Here is an 8,159-nt window from a genome sequence, read left to right on the forward strand (position 1 = left end):
ACACACTCAAAATGTATGAGGGAGCTATGTAATTCTTTTATAGTAGTATATCGGGGAGTCAGAGGGGGGTCACTTCCCAGCAAGGCTATCACAGTCCTGGAGCGAATAGCAGGCGGCCTTGCCAACATGCTAAGTGACCCAAGCTTGTTCCATGGTCGGGGGCTGTACAGTCGCGGCCTTGCCAACTCACTGAACTGACCAGAAGCGATACTCAAAGGTCAAGGGGCTCAGACAGGTCCTGGAGCCCTACCAGGTTGGACTCCTCCAAACTGGCTTCTCCCTGGTCTGTGGTATTATACCACTATTATCTTTGATAGGAAGCAAATGAATCAGTTCCTTCTCAGGTGCAGTTTGCAGAGTTCTTGGTATTTTTTCATATTTATCTATAACGGGTTCATGCTTTTGTTTCTTGACATGAACAGGCTCACTAGAAGAAAGATCTCTTGTTAGAAAAGATGCTCTTTGTCCTAAATTCTTCATTAACTGTAAGTCATCTTCATCCATCATATCTAAAGGAAGAGCTTCCTCTTCTTCCTCTTCTTCCCTCTCAACCCTTTTACCTGATCGTTTGTCCTTTGGGTCCTCCAGAGGAACTGGTTTCTTAGACACTGCATCTTTCACAGCTTGCCTTAGTTTTCTCTGCTCTTTTTGGTATTTCTTGAGGGTGCTTTGTTGTTTAAACTGCTTATTTTTTTAGCTTGTTTTCAAGTTTGACTTTATTAGTTTTTAGCAACTTGCGAAAGCTTGGGACCTGCGTTTTATTTCTTCTTGCCTTCATCCTTGGGCCTGAAGGGAGTCCCAGCAGACAAATTCACCAAGGGCGGGAGTGACCTGAGATTCCCGAAGAGCGACACACGTACTGGAGCCCCGACACTCCTGGAGCCAGAAGCTGCCTCCAGCCCCGCCATAGATAGCTTTTATAAGTTGTTGGATATGATTTGCTAGTATCTTGTTGAGAATCTAGGCTTGGGAAATTTTTTTCCCGGATTTATTTGCATGTTAGGGTGTCTAATGGGATCTAGTATTTCTTGTATGTTATCCTCGTTTTTTTTTTTTTTGTTGTTGTTGTTGTTATTTTCTCTATCTTTTTGATGGTTTTCTCTAGGTCAGAGGTTTTATCTTCTACATCAGAGATTCAATCTTCAGCATAGTCTAATTGACTTTTAATACTTTTGAGAGAGTTTTTGATTTCCTGTATTACAGACTTCACCTTTAATTGTTCCATCTGATTCTTTCTTAGCATGTCCATTTCTTCTTTCATATCATTGAAGATAATCTAATCTCCTGTAGTTCATTGTCTCTTTTGTGTTCCAGCTCATAGAATTTGTTCACCATGAATGTTCTAAATTCTTTCTTGGACATTTTGATAATGTCCTTTGTTTTTTCAAGAAATGGAAGGGAGTCACTATGTTCTTTTGATGGAGACATGTTTCCTGCTTTATTCAGACCTGAGGCTCTTCTTCTACTTCTAGCCATTGGGAGATGTGTTCACTTTGAAATACCTTTTAAGAGAACATTTCTTCAAATAGGAGCAAGTGTGTTTCCCTTTTGCTGTGGACTGAAGACTGCTGAAATCTCTCTTCTGTTGTGTTTGGGAATGTGATCTGAGGAGGAGTATTCTATTCAGGTGTATGAAAAAAAGTATCTCCTTTTTTGCAGGTGGTTCAGTAAAAGGGAGGATCTCAGAGAGTCTTAAAATACTAGAATATTTCAGAACTGTAATTCTAGACTTATCTAGACCATCCGAAAGGGCGAAGATAAAGGAAGAGAAGACCAAAAGTGGGAAGAAAGTAGGGAATGTGATCTGAGGAGGAGTATTCTATTCAGGTGTATGAAAAAAAGTATCTCCTTTTTTGCAGGTGGTTCAGTAAAAGGGAGGATCTCAGAGAGTCTTAAAATACTAGAATATTTCAGAACTGTAATTCTAGACTTATCTAGACCATCCGAAAGGGCGAAGATAAAGGAAGAGAAGACCAAAAGTGGGAAGAAAGTAATAAGGAGAATAAAGAAAAAGTCATGCGCCACACACTGGTATGGTGCACGATTTCACCAGGGGTCTGAAGATGAAAGTGGAGTGGCTGTAGAGCTGAGGGTGTTCCTGTGTGGTAAGGAGAAGTGAGAAATTTACAAATGAAAGAAGAGGTAAAGGAAAAAAATAAGCCTATCTGGCTGACAGAGATAGGGGTCTCTGGCTTGGGGGGTCTCAGGGCTGGAGCTGGGGTGGAGGGCCCTGCCTCAGTGTCCCTTAGGCCAGGGAGTCTCAAGATGGAAGAGGGGTGGCTGTAGAGCTGAGGGTATTGTGCTTGGATAATCTTATTAAGTTCTCATAAATATAGTATGAGTTAGATACTATTATTATCCCTGTTTTAGGAATAAGGATATGGAGTATTGGAGAGATTAAGGGACTCATGGATGAACATAGTGCTAGCTTTATTCCTCTGCTAGACTGCCTTCCATATTTCTTGAATGGAATTAAAATAGGACAGGTACTTTTACTGAGCAATGGGCTTACTGCCCAACACACAGAGAAGCCAGTCATTGTTGCACTGGGTTGGGGAAGCAGAAAAACTTTATCGCAAAGCCAGCTAGCAAAGAGACAGGAGGCCAATTCACATCTGTCTCCCTAAGTAATGGCTGGACAATTTTTAAGAGGTCAGGGCAGGAAATGAGAGAAAGCAAAAGGAATTTCTATGGATATTCATGAGGGGAATTATAGCACATACACAGCAACTGCATATATAATAACATGTTGCATGTTCACTTTGAGACAGAGATTTTACATTTAAATGCAAGTAAATTTCTCTAAGTCAGAAAATAAGCCAAATGGTGCAAAAATATTTTATGCACAGCCTCTTTAAAGACAGCTAAAACTGGCTTGAGGTCAGAAGTCTTGGAAAGAAACACATTGCTGTGAATCTCCTCCCTGGGAATGCCATCAGCCAGGGAAGATTAACCCATATCACAGGAGAGGAGACTAGAGGTGAGCCCCGCTTACAGACATCCCCGGTCATAGACTTTCGCCTAGTCTTCTGAGAGCTGAAACGTTTATTACCTAAGAGGCTTTTTTCTTTTATTTTCAGTTTTGCTATAGAGCTATTATGCTTGCTGAAAAAAGAAGAGAGGGAGGGAAAGTAAGAACTCATCTCCCAGGGAACATGGCCATGCCTCAATCCCTTCTCCTCCATTCTTTCAGGATTTTGGGCATGCACACATACACACTCAAACCATGGAGACAGCTATGTGGGATCCACATTAACCTCTACACCATCTGCTGGCCCCCTGAGAAGCTTTTTATCTGAAAAACAAGACAACCTTGGCTCTCCATTCATTTCCTCCCCTCATCCTTCCATAATTTATGTAGCCACCATCTCTCAGGCGCCCTTAGTTCCTAGTCCTTTCTCTATGTAAATTTTGATCATCTGACCTTTTCTGGAGTCTCATATTTTGTAGGACTGCCCATAATTAAGAGGGTTTTTCTTCCTGCTATTGTATTTACTGCTGTTTTATATCATAGATTCAATTAGTGAACCCTCAGAGGGTAAAGAGAAAGCTTTTCTCTCCTACTACTCAAAAATACCCTCTAGGCGTGGGCCAAGTAACGGCACAGTGGTAATACAACTGGACCCACATGGGAAGGGCCTCAGTTTGCATCCTGGGACTCCCTGTGCTTACTGAGCACATGCCTATACTCATGATCTGGGCTGACCGAGGGCTGAAGGTAGATCATGGGATGAGGACCCTGTTGGAAGTGGCTGTCTCTCTGTCTCTTTGAAATAAATAAATAATTAAATAAATAAATGAACAAACTTAGAAAGATATAGGTGGGCCAGTATGTGGCCTGATGATTAAGGTAGCTGCATCCCACATGGTCAACTTTGTGGTTTGAGCCCAGGCCTGGAGGAAGAGGTGGAAGAGAAGGGATTGCATCATGACCAACCCCTTGAGAAGTGCTTTCTTACTTCCCCTCTCTCTCTGTCTCTCTCCAGTGAGTGCACATGCCCTCAGACAAATTCTTGAAAAATGAAAAAAAAAATACAGGTATAATTCCAAGTGTTTTGATGGTAAAATCGTTGTCCAGTGACCCATTTAACAAGGCAATGACTTTGAACACCCTACTCACTTCCAGCTTAGCAAGAAGTCTACCTAATGATCTACCATCAAAGTGAGAGCTTCATCCCAAGCCTTGCTCCCCCTGCTGTTTGCATGTTACACTATGAGAAACCCGTGGGTATGTCTAAGAATTTGATATTCAACTATTCATTAAATATATAATACTTGGAACTCACATTGTTATTCACTTTCTGCTAGAAGAATCTCACCTCTGAGAAATGTGTATAACTTGGGTTGGAAGTTGGACTGGAAGCCTGGGCTAAGTGAATGTCCTCTCCTGTCCCCCTGCCTGGCAGAACCAGCGCCATGAAAGAGGCTGGAAATGTCAGATACTTGCTTGAAGGGAGGATGGCCATGGAACCTGCCAAATTCTGGTCAATGAGACTTAAGGGAAGGCAAACGAAGGAACTTCTGGGAACAGTTTCCATTGCTTAAGAAAAAGAGAGATATGCAAGAAAAAACTTCATGTCTCTCTTCCTGGTTCTTGACATTGTTATCTGAAGGTCACAGACTTGAAATCTAATTGAGTGGATAGCCTAGAGTATCTACCCCCCTGCTGCTTGTTAAGCAAGATGAATAAATGTCCCTATTAGTTAAAAGCCTTTTAGCCATATATTCTGCAATTTGCAGCCAAAAGTTTCCTAACCAATAATTAAAATGGATTATCTAATTAACCTGCTAAACTTTAACTGCTAGAATTCATGGTTATCAGAACTCCAGTATATCTGTTAGAAAGCTTTCTACAGGAAGAGTTCAAAATCTTGACTCCAAAATCCAAAGATTATTACCTACATAACAGGAAACACAATTTAGGGCAGACGTGAGGTGGCATGTGAACTCTGGCTTTGCTCGTCTGACTCTCATGTTTCACTCTGGTCTGGAGTGGGTTTAGTCCTCAGGCCTGCTTACTGCTAAGTTCTAGGAACCACATCCCAACAACATAACACCCAGTGGAAGAAGGGGTATTATCCATTCCTGTGTTCCTTAGAGAAGAGAGGGAAGCTTCTTGTTTGGCCATGGTTTCTCTGTCTTCTTCTAAATTAGTTCCTGGCAATGGAAATGGGGTTGCTCTGATTGTCATGGGCTACCTTTGGAGTAGAATAGATTGAAGGGAATCCATACCAATGACCAACTCTAAGTTTCAGTATTTTAATCATTATTTTTCCTAGCGATCTTTCAGGGACTCTTTTGAACTTGATTTTCACTCTGAATCTTTTTGAGCAGTAAGCTTTTTTTTTTTTTTTTTGCAGGTTTTTTGCTATGCGCTCTTTTCTGTGCACTTACCAGAAAGACAGAGAGAGACAGAGAGACAGAAAGTGAGAAATCACCCCCTGGGGGGATGGCCACGCCACAATCCCTTCTCCTCCATCCTCTAGGGATCTTGGGGGTACACATGCACATGCACCTGGAGTGAGTTTAAGCCACCGTGTTTGGGACTCGAATCACGGTCAACTACATAGAAGTCCAGTGATGTAGCCATTATGCTATCTGCTGATCCTGAGCACTAGTTTGGCTTTAAGGTTGTTTGTTTGTTTGTTTGTTTGTTTTGCTATAGGTTGTATGCACTTGCCAGATAGACAGAGAGTGACAGAGAGACAGAAAGCGAGAAATCACCCTCCAAGGGGGATGGCCATGCCGCAATCCCTTCTCCTCCATTCTCCTCTCAGGATCTTGGGCATACACACACACACGCCAAATGGTGCAAAAATATTTTATGCACAGCCTCTTTAAAGACAGCTAAAACTGGCTTGAGGTCAGAAGTCTTGGAAAGAAACACATTGCTGTGAATCTCCTCCCTGGGAATGCCATCAGCCAGGGAAGATTAACCCATATCACAGGAGAGGAGACTAGAGGTGAGCCCCGCTTACAGACATCCCCGGTCATAGACTTTCGCCTAGTCTTCTGAGAGCTGAAACGTTTATTACCTAAGAGGCTTTTTTCTTTTCTTTTCAGTTTTGCTATAGAGCTATTATGCTTGCTGAAAAAAGAGAGGGAGGGAAAGTAAGAACTCATCTCCCAGGGAACATGGCCATGCCTCAATCCCTTCTCCTCCATTCTTTCAGGATTTTGGGCATGCACACATACACACTCAAACCATGGAGACAGCTATGTGGGATCCACATTAACCTCTACACCATCTGCTGGCCCCCTGAGAAGCTTTTTATCTGAAAAACAAGACAACCTTGGCTCTCCATTCATTTCCTCCCCTCATCCTTCCATAATTTATGTAGCCACCATCTCTCAGGCGCCCTTAGTTCCTAGTCCTTTCTCTATGTAAATTTTGATCATCTGACCTTTTCTGGAGTCTCATATTTTGTAGGACTGCCCATAATTAAGAGGGTTTTTCTTCCTGCTATTGTATTTACTGCTGTTTTATATCATAGATTCAATTAGTGAACCCTCAGAGGGTAAAGAGAAAGCTTTTCTCTCCTACTACTCAAAAATACCCTCTAGGCGTGGGCCAAGTAACGGCACAGTGGTAATACAACTGGACCCACATGGGAAGGGCCTCAGTTTGCATCCTGGGACTCCCTGTGCTTACTGAGCACATGCCTATACTCATGATCTGGGCTGACCGAGGGCTGAAGGTAGATCATGGGATGAGGACCCTGTTGGAAGTGGCTGTCTCTCTGTCTCTTTGAAATAAATAAATAATTAAATAAATAAATGAACAAACTTAGAAAGATATAGGTGGGCCAGTATGTGGCCTGATGATTAAGGTAGCTGCATCCCACATGGTCAACTTTGTGGTTTGAGCCCAGGCCTGGAGGAAGAGGTGGAAGAGAAGGGATTGCATCATGACCAACCCCTTGAGAAGTGCTTTCTTACTTCCCCTCTCTCTCTGTCTCTCTCCAGTGAGTGCACATGCCCTCAGACAAATTCTTGAAAAATGAAAAAAAAAATACAGGTATAATTCCAAGTGTTTTGATGGTAAAATCGTTGTCCAGTGACCCATTTAACAAGGCAATGACTTTGAACACCCTACTCACTTCCAGCTTAGCAAGAAGTCTACCTAATGATCTACCATCAAAGTGAGAGCTTCATCCCAAGCCCTGCTCCCCCTGCTGTTTGCATGTTACACTATGAGAAACCCGTGGGTATGTCTAAGAATTTGATATTCAACTATTCATTAAATATATAATACTTGGAACTCACATTGTTATTCACTTTCTGCTAGAAGAATCTCACCTCTGAGAAATGTGTATAACTTTTATCTACCCCCCTGCTGCTTGTTAAGCAAGATGAATAAATGTCCCTATTAGTTAAAAGCCTTTTAGCCATATATTCTGCAATTTGCAGCCAAAAGTTTCCTAACCAATAATTAAAATGGATTATCTAATTAACCTGCTAAACTTTAACTGCTAGAATTCATGGTTATCAGAACTCCAGTATATCTGTTAGAAAGCTTTCTACAGGAAGAGTTCAAAATCTTGACTCCAAAATCCAAAGATTATTACCTACATAACAGGAAACACAATTTAGGGCAGACGTGAGGTGGCATGTGAACTCTGGCTTTGCTCGTCTGACTCTCATGTTTCACTCTGGTCTGGAGTGGGTTTAGTCCTCAGGCCTGCTTACTGCTAAGTTCTAGGAACCACATCCCAACAACATAACACCCAGTGGAAGAAGGGGTATTATCCATTCCTGTGTTCCTTAGAGAAGAGAGGGAAGCTTCTTGTTTGGCCATGGTTTCTCTGTCTTCTTCTAAATTAGTTCCTGGCAATGGAAATGGGGTTGCTCTGATTGTCATGGGCTACCTTTGGAGTAGAATAGATTGAAGGGAATCCATACCAATGACCAACTCTAAGTTTCAGTATTTTAATCATTATTTTTCCTAGCGATCTTTCAGGGACTCTTTTGAACTTGATTTTCACTCTGAATCTTTTTGAGCAGTAAGCTTTTTTTTTTTTTTTGCAGGTTTTTTGCTATGCGCTCTTTTCTGTGCACTTACCAGAAAGACAGAGAGAGACAGAGAGACAGAAAGTGAGAAATCACCCCCTGGGGGGATGGCCACGCCACAATCCCTTCTCCTCCATCCTCTAGGGATC

General features: G+C 42.0%; 1 pseudogene; it reads right to left on the minus strand.

The window, feature by feature from the left end:
* LOC102486212 (nucleolar complex protein 3 homolog) overlaps positions 1 to 893 on the minus strand; it is a 3,703-nt pseudogene extending 2,810 nt beyond the window's left edge.
* Positions 894 to 8,159: the final 7,266 nt, after the last annotated feature.

The sequence above is a fragment of the Tupaia chinensis genome, unplaced genomic scaffold (genome assembly GCF_000334495.1).
Source record: "Tupaia chinensis unplaced genomic scaffold, TupChi_1.0 Scaffold148607_1, whole genome shotgun sequence".
In the NCBI taxonomy this organism is placed as follows: Eukaryota; Metazoa; Chordata; class Mammalia; order Scandentia; family Tupaiidae; genus Tupaia; species Tupaia belangeri.